The 19,576-nt window shown below is 34.9% G+C and overlaps 1 pseudogene; it reads left to right on the top strand.

Annotated features, from left to right (window-relative positions):
* The first annotated feature begins 872 nt into the window (after nucleotides 1-872).
* Nucleotides 873-19,576, top strand: part of LOC110286271 — a 44,309-nt pseudogene continuing 25,605 nt past the window's right edge.

The raw sequence follows: 19,576 nt of genomic DNA, 5'->3' as shown, positions 1-19,576 counted from the left end.
ATTTTTTTTTAATTACAGAAGAATATATTTTGACAAATGATTTGATCTCCCTATAACTGCTGTACAATTTTTTTAGCCCTGAGAATTAATGGCTGACATTTTACTGACTACTATTAATTTATTTTTCTTTGTTGTTTTATGAAGTAATAAATGTTGAACTTTGACATTGTGTATTTTAAAAATGGTACAGCAAATTTACAAAATTAACCCCCTGTGTAATGTTTATATATAACTAGAAGCATATTTTCTTTTTCAGAAGTATATTTTCTAAGTTATAAAAATGACAATTATATAAATTTGATTTTCAGAGAATATGGAAATTTGTATAGAGAAGAAAATATCCAGAAACAAAATTTTTACTTTTATAATGTTTTTGTATTTACTAATTTAATTATATGATTAAATATATACTATAGGATATTTTATCATCAGAAAATTATAAGTTTAAAAATATCTTACTTTATAAATGACTTATGCATTAATAATTTCATTTTAAGCTAGGATAAATTTGTTTCCATGAAAAACACCTTTCAGTAAGTATTTTTATAAAAAGAGAAGCATAGACAAAAATGTTTGCACCAACAGGAATTCTACAAAAGCATAAAAACAAAATCTATAATGTATGTATGTCTGTATGCATGTATATATGTATATGCAAAAGACCTGTAAGGTTTAAAAGAATGCCCGAATACAATATTTTGAGATGAGGAACCTCTGACGATGCCATTGAATTTGTTACCTGTTGGTGTTCTATGGCTGGGCATAGGACCTACCCTTAAGAGTAATTTCTCTCCAGTGAGACTCCCATGGAGAAAACTTTTTTTTTTTCAGTTGCAAGTGGTTGTCATTTGGATATAGCTTCTGGGTTAGAGATGAAGGTAAGTGTTCACTTCTTTCAGCTGTACGTGAAGGCCCATGCTAAGCCTGTGCATGCTGCTTCATTCCCTGCAAGTGAAGCCACATTGGCTTGAGAGTGCTTTGTTTGGAAGGTCTTCTTTCCTTGGAATTTTCCACCATTCTGGCTCTCACCATTCTTTCTGTCTCCCACACACTTTCTGGATCCACTTCCACAGGGTGGCCTAATGTGTGAGTGGAGGGATTTTATGGAGACACTCCACTTTAGAATGTTCCAAGGATTCCTACTGTCTGTATATCATCTAGCTGTAGGTCTTTGTTTTTGTTTCTGCTATATGAAAAGGCTTCTCTCATGATGGCTGAACAAGACAGTCAATCTGTATTTCTTGTGCCTTATCTTTGTCTCATTTCTTTTTGATTCTTTGTTTTGTTCTATTTTTCTTGGGTTTTGTTTCATTTCATTTCATTTTATTATTAACCTTTAGATGCCTGTTTGCTGTATTTTTCTTCTTTTTTTCCATTAATTTACTTGATTCACTTTATATCCCAGTCAATGACCCCCAACCCTATTCCTCCCTCATACATTTTCTCTCCAATCACCCTTTAGTTTCTCCTCTGACAGGGTAGAGTCTCTTGCCCACACCCCCAGTATCCCCACCCTGTCACATCAAGTCTCTGAAGGACTAGGTACATGCTATCCCACTGATGCAAGAAAAGTCATCCTAGCCAGGGAAATTGATTCTATATACAAACAACAGTTTAGGGACATCCCCACTCCAGTTCTTGGGGACCTACATGAAGATTGAGCTGCACATCTGCTACATATGTGCAGGGGGCCAAGGTCCAATCCATGTATTCTCTTTGGTTGGTGGTCCAGTCTCTGAGAGAACCCAAGGGTGGAGGTTAGTTGACTCTGATAGTCTTCCTGTGGAGTTTCTAGAGACTAAGAGAATGGGTACTGCCAACCAATAAACTACCCAACTTGAGACCCATTCTATCGGCAAGCACCAATATCTGACACTATTAATGTTTACAGGAAAGAAACTGTCTTAGGGTTTTTCAGCTGTGAAAGATACCATGACCAAGGCAACTCTTATAAGGACAGTATTTACTTGGAGCTGGCTTACAGATGCAGAGGTTCAATCCATTAAAATCAAGGCAGGAAAATGGAAACATCCAGGCAACATGGTGCAGAAGTTTCTGAGAATTCTACATCTTCATTTAAAGGCTAATAGCAGAATACTCACTTCCGGACACCTAGGAGTAGAGCCTTAAAGCCCACAACCACAGTGACACAACTACTCCTACTGGGTCACACCTTCTAATTGTGTCACTCCCTGGGCAAAGCATATACAAATCATCATAGGAACCTAACATAATTGTCCTGAGAGGCTCCACCTAACAGCTGACTGAAATAGGTGCGGATAGCTACAGCCAAATATTGGACAGAGCTTGGGGACTCTTATGAAAGGGTTGGGTGCAAGGGTTGGCTTATTTACTTTCTAACAACAAAAAAAAAAAGGTTGTGAATCTTGGTAGGAAGTGAGGTAGAGAGGAAATGAAGAGTCAGGGATGAGAAAACATACTTAGAATATATTTTATGAAAAAAATCTATTCTCAATAAAATACAAATAAAAAACTTGTTTGAATATTAGAGATTTTATTATATCGGGTGTTTTCAATATTCAGATATCCACTTTATAGAATTTGAAAAGAATTGATAATATACTACAAATGTTATACTTTCTTCAATTTAACTACTTTGAATAACTCTTGTGAAATGTTTCAGTAAATTAATTTATTTCAGAATCTAATACATTTTCAAAATTTTTCTTCATTAATCTTTTTATAATACCTGCCTTGTGATTAAAGAGTTTTGAAGACCAGTGTGGATCTTTTATCTAAGAGCAGTCTCGGTAATTCAACTGTAAATGACTTTTTTGCTATCAAGAAATTTAATAACAAATGCCAAAATTTCTTTCATTTTATTACATAATTACAAACAACTAAATAATTTTTTCTCTATTGCCTTGTCTTTGTGAATTAAATCATATTTATATCCCAACATAGCAGTTTGGAAATCTCTAAGGATATGAAAAATTCTGCCTTGTAAAATATAATATAATTTGTACATATAACATTTCTGATGTGGCCATATAATGTAGCAAGATATCTTTCATTCAAATAGCATATATGTTTGACATATCTTTATATTTCAGCCTAAATATGCTTCAGTATTTTGTTGTAAACTATAATTGTTGTTTTCAGATCCACCACAAGTAAGCATAAATGTAAGTACAACTTTCAATAAAACTACATACAGAGAAACTTCCCTTGATAAATTATCATACTTTGCAAAAAGAACTTGCAATATGTGATATAAAATGTACTGATTTCTGTGAACTTGCAGAAATAATAGGAATATTTGGTAATAGGCACATATCTTTAATATGAAGTAATCACAGTACATGGTAATTTATTTTCTTGCACAAGGTAGAAGTCATTTAATAATGGGGACATATTGTGAGAGAACCATACCAATATTTAATAATTCTTCCCTAACTAATGCCAACATCTGTGAGCTAAGTGTTACAGAAATAGAGCCATGATCCACTATATACTTTGAAATATTACACAGTAGATATAAACTTTTTCTAAGGTTTTGAACCAGTATGGTTTTATAAAGTCTTTTTAGAAAGGAGGAATATAGAAAAAAAAAAAAAGAACAAAAAGTGGTTGTAGCTACTTTTATAATTGGTTTTATCTACTTTTATTTTAACGAAACAAAGTATCATAAAAACTTTTGCGTTATTTGTCAAGAGACATTGTAAATTGAAAGACTTACAGAACAAAGTGACATAGATATTATAATCTTGAATTTTTATCATAATCTACTTTAGAACTGTCCCTTGAATTAACTTTAATAGTGTACTTCAAAGGGTATACTCTTGTGAGTCCTAAATGCCAAATGATTATTTTATAATTATACATCTCTTAAGTTATCAAGAAAGAATAAGTTATGGAATTTTTCTCATTATGTTAATTTTGTTCAATTTATTTTCATTAAATTTCTCAACTTTCTAGTGATAGTTAAATACAAGAATGCAATTAATTTAGTATTTTCCAAGATGTATTCTACATTGTTTAGCATAGGTGGTTCTAATTATAATTAAATTGGACATATTAGATTAAGTAAGCTTATCACTGGATCACTGATGTCCTTAACTTTTTATGTATGTAGTTATGATTTCATACAGGGGTAGTTTGTCACAATTTAATGATGAAAATTTTGTACTGTGGAGCACATATGGCCAGTCTGGTGACCATTTTTCTAAATATTGTTTCTTTTTATTATTATATCACAAGTTAATAAGTTGAAAACATTTTGATCATATTAGCACCTTTTCTTTATACACTGCCTACATTTTCCATTCCTATAATAATATTTTTTTTAATCATGAGGATTTTACAATTCTTAAATTTGAAACTGCAAAGTTCAACTAATCTTTTTATTCTGAGGCTTATATACAATTTTACATTGAGTTAAAAATACAATCTTATCCACAATTATCATCATCAAAACAACTGTGTTCTTGATAAATGATCACCCACAGACACTTTTGTGATAACTCTATGTAAAATTTTAGTTAAGGACACCATCAGCAGATATAAAAGACAACACATTCGTTTCCTTGCTGTAAAGTCTGAATCTATGATATAACTGTACATGTTTGTTGTTTAGTGTTTGTAATCCTTGGAAACAGATTCATGTAGCCATGACTGGCCGCAAACTCGCTAAGTAAACAAAGGATACTTTGAACTCCTTGTTCTCTGTTTCTACTGACCAAATGCTAGAATTACTGGTCTTTCAGTTTTAGTACTAGAGAATGAATCGAAGGCCTTAAACATGATGAAATAAACTTTTTTTGATGATATATTTATGCAACCCACAATATCGTCTTCTTAAATTCTGTCATAAACCATCTCAGTGCCACTATATTAACATGAAAAAAAAATACTCTGCTTTGAAATGTATTTTAGTGAGTAATAGAAGCCATACGTACTGAATCAGACTCCTTGCCGACTTCATCTCTGAAATGAGCAGGTACAACACTTAATGGAATATTACATTTGGCCTGGAGTAATTCTGATTGCTCCTAAGCTGGAAAAAGTGAGCCTTGAGCCAGAGAGATCTCTTCTATAGTGCAAGGGTCTCAGCAGGAAGCTGATCAACTCACATACCTGAAAGCCTTTATCATCTCATTAGTTTCCAATTGTCGGCTCATATGAGTTCTCACACATCATTTAACTAAATCCTCAGCTGGTCTTTGTCAGCTCTCATCAGGAGATATGCTTCCCAGTGATATCAAATCAATTTAATATCACAATGTAAGGAAAGTTGTAAGCCTGCTTGCCAGCATCTAGGAACCACTTTGTAATAACTGAAATTCAGCATTTTCAAAACCTATGTTTTAAAACTACTGCCAGGTGAAGGACCATAATGGACTTAGGAAGACCAATTAATTAGGATTCTGTTTCACCTGTCAAAGTTGTTTAGCAATATCCAAGTTAACAGCAGCATGCTGCTTCCAGGGGTGTTGCTCAATTTCTGAACATTTTGTTGGCATTTTAAAAGAGTTTAAAGCACCTGGCAGCAACCATGGCATCCCATTAAATTATCTATGGATGTTAGAAAAATATGGGTGTCCATGTTTTACCTTGAGAGCTGCTGATTTAATTGATCTGGGATAAGCCCTAGTCATGGATATTGTTTGAAGAAATTGCCCTCTGGATTATAGTGTGAATCCAGGGTTGAAAAGCTCTGCTTAGAACAGGACCAGTTCCTTGAGTTTTCTGTTACATAATTTTCTCTTAGTTTAATTAACAAGGTGCTCCATAAAATAAAAAAGAAATTTAATTAAAGGCTTTATTATTAATATGCATTCTGCACAGCCTCTAGAAATATCTACATTTTAATGCTGTCCTTTTTTTCTTAGAAATAATGTGGAATATAGTTGTGATAATGTCACAAGTAACAAGTACATTAAACAACTAGCAATTATTTATTGAACATCTACCAAGATAAATTCTATGGAAAATTGAAGATATCTAAAAGATATCCTTGACTTTGAGGCAAACATTTTTTGTGGAGGCAAATTTATTTGAAATAATAACCCAGATTACAAAATAAAACAATGCATTAGAAATCAAAATATATATCCATATTTATCAATCTTTTTGCCCCCCCAAACTGGTGAAATTCTCTTGTGTCTTGGGAAGAAGAGAGTCATCAAATGTCTGAAATATGAGGGGATCGATTTGAACTATTACAGGGCATGGAAAGGGATATAAAGTTATGAAAACTGGACTTAAGACTCAAAGCAGAATATTTGGGAAATAGTGACAGACCAAAGTTTCTTTGATACATAACTGAACCCCAGTCTTAGTTGTTCTTCTTTCTGGATTCATAGGTTGTAATAGTTCAATCCTTTCATATTATGTTTGCATATGTGACTTATCAGCAGTAGGTATAATGACAATGCTTTTAGGTATTTTACATTTCTGCTTGCCTTTTGTGGTGACTGTGGAAGATGTGCCGGCTAGCCTGTTGAAGAACAGAAAATATAGGATCAAAGCATATTTGGAGTATTAGTACAAGTTTATTAGTACAATTTTCATATGCATGAATAAACTCATCCAAGGTGAATAGAGTTATCTAGCCATACTCTTGTTCAATGTATACACATGAACAATAAATACACTAAACAATAGATAATATTCCCATAAGTGGAGTGGAGTAGTACTACAACTAAAAGTACACATTTATAGATATCTTAATTACTCCAAGTTTGAAAATATGAAAATTAGTCAGAATAAGATTACACTTTTAATTGCTCTCTGCACTATTACCTATATCACAAATTATTTTAGGATTGTGTCTGGATATTCAGGAGTGTTGGTAGACACATTCTCCTTCAGATGCAATCAGCCAGAGAACTACCTAAACCCTAAAAGACACAGCCTTATTTTTAGAAACAATTTAAATTTACCTCATCACATAGGAAATTCAGAGAGGAGAGAAGGAATTTGGCTTTTTTACTTTAGGAGTTGTACTTGGAGGGAAAGAAAGTAATAATCGCTTCTAAATTTAATTTGCTCTTGCCTGATCCAAGCGTTTTCAAACCATGCCCAATTGCTCTTAATAACAGCTGAAATACCAGTTTTATTGGAGTGTTGATACTCTCAAGAATAGAATTACCCACACAACCAGTACATTTTTGCTAAAATTCAAAGGCATTGTGATATTGAGTGAGCCTTTTAGAATTAACAAGGAGCAAAGTATCAACAAAGAATTAAAGAACTGTGAGAAAAACCACAAATATACTTAATTCTCTCCTAGGGTTCTCCCAGAGTTTTCACTAACTTACTTCTACCTAATAGCAGTGTAATCTCAGTGCATGCAGCACAGGCTCTTCATACTGCCACAACCAAGAAGTGAGACTGAAGATTAACTTTAACTGTAACTACACATCAATTGCTGGTCCGAGAATGACCTATTTTTTATTTTATAAATTTTTTATTAGATATTACCTTCATTTGTATTTCAAATACGATACCCTTTCCTAATTTCCTCTCCAAAAGTCCCCTGTACCCTAGCCACACCCTGCTCCCCAACCTACCCACTCCCATTTCCTGGCCCTGGCATTCTCCTGTACTAGAAGCATATAATCTTTGCAAAACCAAGGGCCTCTCCTCCTACTGATGGATGACTAGGCCACCCTCTGCTACATATGCAACTAGAGACACAAACTCTGGGAGATACAGGTGTGTTCATATTGTTGTTGCTCCTATAGGGTTGCAGACCCTTTATTTCCTTGGGTTGTAACTCTAGCTCCTTCATTGGGGGCCCTGTGTTCCAAGAAATAGATAACTGTGAGCATCTACTTCTGTATTTGCCAGTCACTGGAATAGCCTCACAGAAGACTACTCTATCAGGGTACTGTCAGCAAAATCTTCTTGGCATATGCAATAGTGTCTGGGTTTGGTGGTTGTTTATGGGATGGATCCCTGGGTGGGGCATCCTCTGCATGGTCATTCGTTCCATCTCAGCTCAGAACTTTGTCTCTGTAACTCCTTCCATGGGTATTTTGTTCCCCATTCTAAGAAGGACCGAAGTATCCACACTTTGGTCTTCCTTCTTTTTGAGTTTTATGTGTTTTGCAAATTATATCTTCGGTACTCTAAATTTCTAGGCTAATATCCATTATCAGTGAGTACAATTCATGTGTGTTCTTTTGTGATTGGGTTACCTCACTCAGGATGATATTCTCCAGATCCATCCATTTGTCTAAGAATTTCATAAATTCATCATTTCTAATTGCTGAGTACTACTCCATTGTGTAAATGTACCATATTTTCTTTATCCATTACTCTGTTGAGGGGCATCTTGGTTCTTTTCAGCTTCTGGCTATTATAAATAAGGCTGCTATGAACATAGTGGATCATGTGTCCTTATTAAAAGTTGGAAAATCTTCTGTGTATAAGCCCAGGAGAGGTATTGTTGGATCCTCCAGTAGTAATATGTCCAATTTTCTGAGGAACCACAAGACTGACTTCCAGAGTGGGTGTACCATTTTGCAATCCCACCAACAATGGAGGAGTGTTCTTCTTTCTCCACATCCTTGCCAGCATCTGCTGTCACCTGAATTTTTGATATTAGCTATTCTGACTGGTGTGAGGTGGAATCTCAGGGTCGTTTTGATTTGCATGTCCCTGATGATTAAGGATGTTGAACATTTTTCAGGTGCTTCTCAAACATTCGGTATTTCTCAGTTGAGAATTCTTTGTTTAACTCTGTACCCCATTTTTAAATAGAGTTATTTGATTTTCTGGAGTCCAGCTTCTTGAGTTCTTTGTATATATTGGATAATAGTCCCCTATCAGATTTAGGATTGGTAAAGCTCCTTTCCCAATCTGTTGATGGCTCTTTGTCTTATTGACAGTGTCTTTTACCTAACAGAAGCTTTGCAATTTTATGAGGTCCCATTTGTTGATTCTCAATCTTACAGCACAGGCCATTGATGTTCTCTTCAGGAATCTTTTGCCTGTGCCCATATCTTCGAGGCTTTTCCCCACTTTCTTTTCCTCTATAATTTTCAGTGTCTTTTCTTTTATGTGGAGTTCCTTGATCCACTTAAACTTGAGCTTTGTACAAGGAGATAAGAATGGATCAATTAGCATTCTTCTACATGATAACCTCCAGTTGAGCCAGCACCATTTTTTGAAAATGCTGTATTTTTTCCACTGTATGGTCTTAGCTCCTTTTTTACAGAACAAGTGACCTTAGATGTGTGGATTCATTTCTGGGTCTTTTATTCTATTCCATTGATCTACCTGTCTGTAGAAGTACCAATACCATGAAGTTTTTACCACAATTGCTCTGTAGTACAGCTTGAGGTCAAATATGGTGTGTCTGTCAGAGGTTCTTTTGTTGTTGAGAATAGTTTTTGCTATCCTAGGTTTTTTGTTATTCCAGATGAATTTGCAAATGGCTCTTTCTAATTCAGTGAAGAATAGAGGTGGAATTTTGATGGGGATTGCATTTAATCTGTAGATTGCTTTTGACAAAATAGCCATTTTGACTATATTAATCTTGCAAATCCATGAGCATGAGAGGTCTTTCCATCCTCTGAGATCTTCTTCAATTTCTTTCTTTAGAGACTTGAAGTTCTTGTCATACAGATATTTCACTTCCTTAGTTAGAGTCACATCAAAGTATTTTATATTATTTGTGACTATTGTAAATGGTGTTGCTTTCCTAATTTCTTTCTCAGCCTGTTTATCCCTTGTGTAGAGAAAGGCCAGATTTTTTTGAGTTAATTTTATATCCAGCTACTGCACAGAAGCTCTTTATCAGCTTTAAGAGTTCTCTGGTTGAATTTTTAGTGTCACTTATATGTACTATCATATCATCTGCAAATAGTGATATTTTGACTTCTTCCTTTCCAATGTTAATACCATTGATCTCCTTTTGTTGTCTAATTGCTGTGGCTAGGACTTCAAGTACTATACTGAATAGGTAGGGAGAAACTATGCAGCCTTGTCTAGTCCCTGATTTTAGTGGGATTTTTTCAAGTGTCTCTCCATTACTTTGATATTGGCTACTGGTTTGCACTATATTGCTTTTATTATGTTTAGGTATGGGCCTTGAATTCCTGCTCTTTCTAAGACTTTTTATCATGAATGTATGTTGGATTTTGTCAAATGCTATCTCAGCATCTAACAAGATGGTCAAGTGTTTTTCGTCTTTGAGTTTATTTATATAGTGGATTACGTTGATGGATTTCCATATACTGTATATTCCATCCTTGGGATGAAGCCTACTTGATCATGGTGGACGATCATTTTGATATGTTCTTGGATTCAGGTTGCAAGAATTTTATTCAGTAGTTTTTGCATCAATATTCATAAGGGAAATTGATCTAAAGGTCTCATTCTTTGTTGGGTCTTTCTGTGGTTTATGTATCAGAGTAATTATGGCTTCATAGAATGAATTGGGTAGAGGACCTTCTGTTTCTAATTTGTGGAATAGTTTGAGGTGAATTGAAATTAGGTCTTCTTTGTAGGTCTGATAGAACTCTGCACTAAACCCATCTGGTTCTGGGATCTTTTTGGTTGGGAGATTATTAATGACTGCTTATATTTCTTTAGGGGATATGGGACTGTTTAGATCATCAATTTGATCCTCATTTAACATTGGTACCTGGCATCTGTCTAGGAATTTGTCCATTTCATAAAGGTTATTCAGTTTTGTTGAGTATAGCCTTTTGTAGTAGGATCTGATGATGTTTTAGTTTTCTCAGGTCCTGTTGTTATGTCTCCCTTTTCCTTTTTGATTTTGTTAATTGGGATAATGTCCCTGTGCCCTTTAGATGTTCTTGCTAAGAGTTCATCTATCTTGTTGATTTTCTCAAAAAAACAGCTCCTTGTTTAGTTGATTCTTTGTATAGTTCTTTTTGTTTCTACTTGGTTGAGTTCAGCCCTGAGTTTGATTATTATCCTGTCATCTACACCTCTTTGGTGAATTTCCTGCCTTTTTTTCTCGAACTTTTAGGTGTGCTGTCAAGCTTCTCTCTAGTTTCTTTTTGGAGGCACTTAGATCTATGAGTTTTCCTTTTAGGACTGATTTCATTGTGTCCCATAAGTTTCCATATGCTGTGGCTTCATTTTCATTAAACTCTAAAAAGTCTTTAATTTCTTTCTTTATTTTTTCCTTGACCTAGTTATCATCGAGTAGAGTGACCTATTTTATCACACAGTTTGTTTGGAAACTAGTTTTTATGTACTGTTTTGGAATTTAGTTTCCAGTAATATTTGCCATGATTGTTTCATTAGATTTAAATTTTCAACTTTTAGATCATTGAATTGGAATTTCCTCTTCATGAACACTCTCTTGCTCATTACTCTCTCTCTCTCTCTCTCTCTCTCTCTCTCTCTCTCACACACACACACACACACACACACTTTTTCTTCTTCAAAATTATAAGGTAATTTGTTACAATTAATATTTATTTTAAAATTCTGAAATTTGGTGCTGGAGAGATTGTTTAGCAGGTTAAGAGCACTGATTGATCTGCCAGAGGTACTTACTTCAATTCCCAGCAGCTAACATAGTAGCTTATAATTATCTGTAATGGTATCTGATGCTCTCTTCTGGTGTGTCTGAAAACAGTGGCAGTGTACTCATATAAATAAAAAGTGTAGGGATCCTTTAATTCTACACTGTGTGCCTTCCTTTCATACAGCTTGTTTACATTACAAATAGAAGGTGATGTGAGAACATTAGCTCAAATTATCAGGACAAATATTGAAGGTACAAGAAGATATACCTCTGGAAAAAGAATTCTTTTAGTTGACTATAAAGTGAATAAGTGTTTAAACTTTAATTTACCAATGAAACGTGCAGCATAAATAAAACTTCCAGTTATTAAATGATCAGGTGAAGTGCATAGACATGGAGTCTTAGTAATTACAAAACAATAAGAGAATTAGGTTTATTATTTTACTAGCTTTGTTGTTATTATTGTTATTAGTATTATTATTAACATGTTGCAAGGAAAATTATAAAAATAACAAAATATTGTAAAGGGAACAATGGAATTGAGCAAAGGTTCTAAATGACCCTTATTTTTGTCAAGAAAAATAGTATTAGTGAATGAATGTCCATAGTTTCTGATCAGTTTATTGAAAGTGTTCATTTAAATTCCAGGCCTTATACTATGATATTTTATATTATTCTGATTTTCTAAAAAGGGCAGTGCAGTGCATGGAAGCTGTATATAAGGTATAGGGAAACTAAAATCATTCATTTTGTACAGTAATTATGCCTAACACAAGAGCCCTACCAGGGTATTCCCTTTGCAGCAGAAGGGTCATTTTATCTTAAGGTCATATCTACCTACATTTACCCATTCCCTGATGTTAGTTAGCATCAATAACCCATGCTGGGATTAATACAGAGTACCTTCCTAAAATAACCTTCTATTTCAAGGTTGGATAGTTTTCAAAACCACCTTCAATATCAATCTTATGTAATGATGAAAACACAAGGTTAGAAATTTGGGATTTAATATGAGTCTATGAGATTCTTCTTCGTAATAACATGGGACAGTAATGATTCAAAGTAATGGGAAGATCTATAGCATATTATTGATTACTGCAAACTATAGATGAAAGACAAAACTCACAAATTAAAAAATCTTTATGAACAAATAACACTGAACTAAATTTAACTGCTGGAGCATAAGATCATGTGTGACTATGCACTGATTTACAAGTTTGACACAGTTATAGAAATAATTTACTAGCCTCATATAATTAGTAAATGTTTATCCTGAGAAAGGTATATTTGCAATTATTCTTCATAGAAAAATATTTGCCATATAATGTGTGCTAGGATAGTACATAGCAATGTTAGAGGTAAATATGCTTGGGATCAAATCCTGAAAAGATCTTGGAAAAGATAATTATCCAGGTAATTATAATACACTTGTAATGTATTATAATGTCATGCTTCCTATAGGATTTATGTGAGTTTCAGTGATATTACCTACATGAATCATACAGCAGGCAATTGGTACACATATAGGTTGTTTTCTTTTAATCTCTTCAGAAACACTTTTCGAAGTATTTGAAAGAGTAGCATGTATATAAGTATTTAAGATTTATAAAATTTAGATTTTAAGACCTTTTTGAAACTTTAAAGTAACCTGTGATTTGAATTTTTCATACAATATGAAAGTGAGAAAGTGAGAGAAATGCCATCATCATTTTAAAAATTGCTTATAAATAACATATATAATAAGGGTATGAAAAATGATTAATTCAAAAGTGAAAATGTATAACATATGCTAAATGTTCATATCACATTTTAAGTATAACAAATTCATTACATATTATGTATTATATAATGTGTTATAATTTTATATTATTAAATATACTTAATATATATAGTTATATATAACACCTTACATTATATTATACAGTGTATAAATGTAATTATACTATTTAAAAACATATTATTTAATAGGTTACTACTTGTTTATTGCATATTCTATATGGTTTTAACATAAATTTTACTTGTTAAATATTTATATCTGTATATTTAGAGATTTGTGGATACATATTGAAAATTTTTCACTTGTTATAATAATTTTCTTGTTTTCCCCAACTAATGGAGCATCCTTTATTGAGAAAGAGAGTATGCTAATATATTTCAAAGACTTCTGTTACAGTAGTAGTGTCTATGTTTTAGGAAAAATAAAATAGTTTAAATATTTTAAAGGTAATAAATGAAAAATCAGAGTACAGTTTGAAAATATAGCTTTATTGCAACTGTGAGGAAACATTTAATATTATATTTGTAAGCAAAAAGTTTTCTTTCATATAGTATTTTTTGCTTCTACCATGTTAAATGTGTCTGTTATTCTAATTATTATATATGACAATAAAGAGCAGTGAAATCTATTTTGTCTATTAATCAAAACTTATCTTTGTATTGTGAAGAATTCCTTTGATTATATATTAGAAATTATAATGCAAATTTTTAAATATTTTTATTAGGTGTTTTCCTCATTTACATTTCCAATGCTATCCCAAAAGTCCCCCATACCCTCCCCCCCCCACTCCCGTACCACCCAATCCCACTTTTTGGCCCTGGCCTTCCCCTGTACTGGGGCATATAAAGTTTGCAAGTCCAATGGGCCTCTCTTTCCAGTGATGGCCGACTAGGCCATCTTTTGATACATATGCAGCTAGAGTCAAGAGCTCCGGGGTACTGGTTAGTTCATAATGTTGTTCCACCTATAGGGTTGCAGATCCCTTTAGCTCCTTGGGTACTTTCTCTAGCACCTCCATTGGGGGCCCTGTGATCCATCCAATAGCTGACTGTGAGCATCCACTTCTGTGTTTGCTAGGACCCGGCATAGTCTCATAAGAGACAGCTATATCTGGGTCCTTTCAGCAAAATCTTGCTAGTGTATGCAATGAAAGCTGGTTATGGGATGGATCCCTAGATATGGCAGTCTCTAGATGATCCATTCTTTCATCACAGCTCCAAATAATGCCTCTGTAACTCCTTCCATGGGTGTTTTGGTCCCAATTCTAAGAAGGGGCAGTGTCCACACTATGGTCTTCATTCTTCTTGAGTTTCATGCGTTTAGCAAATTGTATCTTATATCTTGGGTATCCTAACTTTCTGGGCTAATATCCACTTATCAGTGAGTACATATTGTGTGAGTTCCTTTGTGATTGGGATACCTCATTCAGGATGATGCCCTCCAGGTCTATCCATTTGCCTAAGAATTTCATAAATTCACTCTTTTTAATAGCTGAGTAGTACTACATCTTGGTTCTTTCCAGTTTCTGGCTATTATAAATAAGGCTACTATGAACATAGTGGAGCATGTGTCCTTCTTAGTGGTTGGGATATCTTCTGGATATATGCCCAGGAGAGGTAATGCGGGATCCTCTGGTAGTACTATGTCGAATTTTCTGAGGAACTGCCAGACTGGTTTCCAGAGAGGTTGTACAAGCTTGTTCCAACTGGTAAGAAGGATATAGTTCCACTATGTTCATAGCAGCCTTATTTATAATAGCCAGAAGCTGGAAAGGACCCATATGCCCCTCAACCGAGGAATGGACACAAAAAATGTGGCACATTTACAAAATAGAGTACTCCTCATCTATTAAAAAGGAATGAATTTATGAAATTCCTAGGCAAATGGTTGTACCTGGAGGGCATCATCCTGAGTGAGATAACACAATTACAAAAGAACTCAAATGATATATGCTCACTGATAAGTGGATATTTGCCCAGAAACTTAGTATACCCGAGATATAAGATACAATTTTCAAAACATATGAAACTGAAGAAAACTGAAGACCAAAGTGTGGACACTTTGTCCCTTCATAGAATTGGGAACAATCTTCCATGGAAGGAGTTATAGAGACAAAGTTGGAGCTGAGACAAAAGGATGGACCATCTAGAGACTGCCATATCCAGGGATCCATCCAATTATCAGCCTCCAAACGATGACACCATTGCATAAACTAGCAATATTTTGCTGAAAGGACCCTGATATAGCTGTTTCTTGTGAGACTAGGCCAGGGCCTAGCAAACACATAAGTATCCATTCCTGGGTATCCATTCCATATACACATCAGATCCAGACACTATTGTGGATGTCAACAAGTGCTTGATGACAGGATCCTGATATAGCTGTCTCTTAAGAGGCTCTACCAGTGCCTGATAAATACAAAGGTGGATGCTCTCAGTCAACCACTGGACTGAGCACAGGGTCCCCAATGGAGGAACTATAGAAGGGATCCAAGGATCTGAAGGGGTTTGCAGCCCCATAGGAGGAACAACAATATGAACTAACCTGTACCCCCAGAACTCCCAGGGGTTAAACCATCAACCAAAGAGTACACATGGGGGAGACTCATGGCTCCAGATGCATATTTAGCAGAGGATGGCCTTGCCAGTCATCAATGGAAGGAGAGGCCCTTGGTCCTGTGAAGGCTCTATGCCCCAGTGTAGGGGAATTCCAGGGCCAGGAAGCAGGGGTGGTTGGGTTGGTAAGCAGGGGATTTGGAGAGGGGGTTTTTGGAGGGGAAACCAGGAAAGGGGATAACATTTGCAATGTAAATAAAAATATCTAATAAAAAAGAAATATTATTTTCTCATAAATATGCCCTGATTATGTTTTTTCCTTCCCTGTACTACCAGTTCTACTATATGTCCCCTCATATCCTGATACATTCCTTTCTTCATCTCATTAGAAAAGACAGGTTTCTAAAAGATAAAAATAGAACACAAGACAACAAATTACAGTAAAATATAGCAAGATAAATTCAAAACTATTATATTGAAGTTGGACAGGACAAATCAATAGAAGGGAAAGACCCTACCGGAAGGCACAATAACCATAGAATCAGTGGTTTACATACTGAAAACTATATTATTATGTGCAGAGTACCTGGTGAAGATTAAAGCTTGGTGCTTTAATCTCTGTGAGTTTACATATGCCTTGTTTATTTGATTCTGAGGGCTGTGTTCTCTTAGTATCCTCCATCCCCTCTGACTCCTATACTGTTAACTGCCTCCTTTTCTTCAAAGTTCCCTGAGCTCAAAGGGGAGCACTTTCATGGAGACATCCATTTTTTACTTTCTCTCTCTCTCTCTCTCTCTCTCTCTCTCTCTCTCTCTCTCTCTCTCTCTCTCTCTCTCNCCTCTCTCTCCCTCTTCCTCTCTCTTCCCCTCCCTCTCCCTCCTCCTCCCTCTCTCCCCCCTCTTGCTCTCTTTCTCTACCAAATTTCTGGCTGTCAGTCTCTATATGTGTTCCTATCTACTCCCAGGGGAAGCCTCTGATGATGACTAAATAAGGAGCTGACTTCATAATTTTCATTACTACAAATTTTCTTTGTTTTTAAGAAAAGTAGTATTTGGTTTTATCCTAGATCTTTGGGTGCTAGTTCTTGGTAACCTAAAGCTGTGTCTATTATGGGTTCAATCTTGTGGAGTGGAATGTAAGTCAAACCAGGCATTGGTTGGTTATACTCGCATGCTTCTTGCTACCATTGACATAGCAGAACATAGCGTACATAAAAATATTTGTGGCTGTGTTGGAATTGGTGTTTCTTATTTTACTAGTCTGTAGAGCACCTTCCTGCACATGAACCCCCCCCAAACACACACAAACACACACATATCCCAGTCCAAGTACTTGGTAGACAAGATATGGCAAGTTGATATTCCATTCCTTTCCTTATTCATAAGGAATTGCCTTCACATATTTTAGAAAGTTTTCACTGAACTAGGTTTCCATATCACCCTCCAAGTGCCCATCAATTCTAGCTGTCTGCGCTCATAGTCTGTCCCTCAAATCCATCTCTCCTCCTTGCAACTTGATTCTCCCATTCCACTACCCCAGCCTACTCCAAACAAAAATTCTATTCTATTTTCCTTCTTAGGTTAATCTATATGTCTGCCCTAGTCCTTTCTTCTATACTTTAGCTCTATGGGCCTTTGGGTTAGAGTTTGGCTATCATTTATTTAATGGTTAGTATCTACATATAGTGAATAAATAGCATTTATCTTTCTGGGTCTGCATTCCATCACTCAAAATGATATTTTACTTCCATCCATTTGCCTAAGAATTTTATAATGTTATTTTTTTATACAACTGAGTAATGTTTCATCACATAAATGTGCTACATTTTCTTTATCCATTCTTCTGTTGGGGGACATCTATTTTAGTATGAATAGAGCAGCAACAAACATGTTTGAGCAATTGCCCTTGTGATACAATAAAGTACCACAAGGTACTTCATTCTTGGGTGTATGCCCCAAAATATTATTGCTGGATGTTGAGGTAGATTGGTTCACATCTTCCTAAGGAACCACCATATTGTTTTCCATAAAGGCTGTAAATGTCTGTGCTACTAACAGCAATAGATGAGTATTGTCCTTACTCTGTATCCTTCTCAGCATGTCATTTGTGTTTTTATCTTAACCATTCTGACAGGTATAAGATAGAAACTCAGAGTTGATTTGATTTGCATTTCCCTGATAGCTAAGGAGATTGAACATTTCTGTAAATGGTTCTCCTGGCATTTTTGAAACTTCTATTAAGAATTCTGTGTTTATATCTCTAGCCTCCCTCCCCCATTTCCCATTTGTCTCAATTTCTTTTCTTTTTTTCACTGATCTATTCTGTCATATATTATATCTTGGCCCCAATTTTCCTCCCTCCATCTAAGCCCTACCTACCTCCTCCTTCCATCCACCTCCTCCCTACCCCTGTATTCTTCCTCCTGTTTTCCTTCAGTAAAGCACAAGTCACCCAGGGATATCGAGCAAACATGATATATCAAGTTGTTATACAATTATACCATCCCATCAAATAAAGACTGGGGAAGTCAATCCAGTAGGAGGACAAGGGTCCTAAAAGCAGGCAAAAGCATCAGAAACATCTCTGTTCCCTCTGTTAGGAGTCTCAAAGAACGCCAAGCTACACAACAATAAAGTTTGCAGAAAGCCTAGGTTAGACCCATGTAGGCTTTATGGTTTTTAAATCACTTTCATTTGGCCTCTATAAGTCCAGGTTTCTTGATTATGTGTTTTTTTCTTGTGGTGTCCTTGATCCCTCTGGAAGCTTCAATCACCTCCACTTCCACTCTTCAGTAGGATTTCCCAAATCTGCCAAATATTTGGCTGTGGGGCTCTGTAGCTGCTTCCTTCAGTTGCTGGATGAAACCTCTCTGATGATAAATGCGTTATACTCAAATCTATGAGTATAGCAGAATTATGTAATCATCATACCATTGACATTTTTTGCCAGTTATATTTAATTCTATAGTAGGTCTTTGGACCATCTTGCTCAGTAAGATTACTTATGAGGTTTTTTTTTTTTATGTTTTTGTTTTATTTTGTTTTCTTTGCTTTATTTGATATCTTGTTTCTGGAGTTCTTTATATATTTTGGATATTATTCCTTTATCATATGTTGAGTTGGAAAAAATATCCCATTCTATAGACTGTCAATTTGCCCAAATGAAGGTGTATGTTGCCATATAGAAGCTTCTTAGTTTCATGATTTCCCATTTATGTCTTAGTGTCTGTACTAATTCTGTTCAGTTCAGACAGTCTTCTCCTATGCCAATGAGTTGAAGGTTATATTTAATTTTTATTTCTATTGAGTTTAGTGTATCTGGCTTTATGTTGAGGTCTTTAATCCAACTGTATCTGAGTTTTGTGCACTGATAAAAGTATGGATCTATTTGCAGTTTTCTACATGGAAAATTTTAGTTTATTCAGGATAATTTGTTGAAGATTCTATTCCCTTTCCAGTATATATTTTTGTTTATTTATAAAAAAAATCATGAATCCATAGTCATGTGGATCTGTATATTGGTCTTCAATTGAATTGTAATGATCCGGATGTCTATTACTATGCCAATACTATGATGTTTTCATTACTATAGCTCTGTAGTATGACTTGGAATCAAGGATGGTGTTTGATACCTCCAGCAATTCTTTTATTGTGTAGGATTGCTTAGCTAAACTGATTTTCCTTTTCCTTTTCCTTTTCCTTTTCCTTTTCCTTTTCCTTTTCCTTTTCCTTTTCCTTTTCCTTTTCCTTTTCCTTTTCCTTTTCCTT

The sequence above is a fragment of the Mus caroli genome, chromosome X, assembly GCF_900094665.2.
Source record: "Mus caroli chromosome X, CAROLI_EIJ_v1.1, whole genome shotgun sequence".
NCBI lineage: Eukaryota > Metazoa > Chordata > Mammalia > Rodentia > Muridae > Mus > Mus caroli.
The sequence above is the reverse complement of the archived record's forward strand: the minus strand, read 5'-3'. Positions and strand labels throughout refer to the sequence as shown.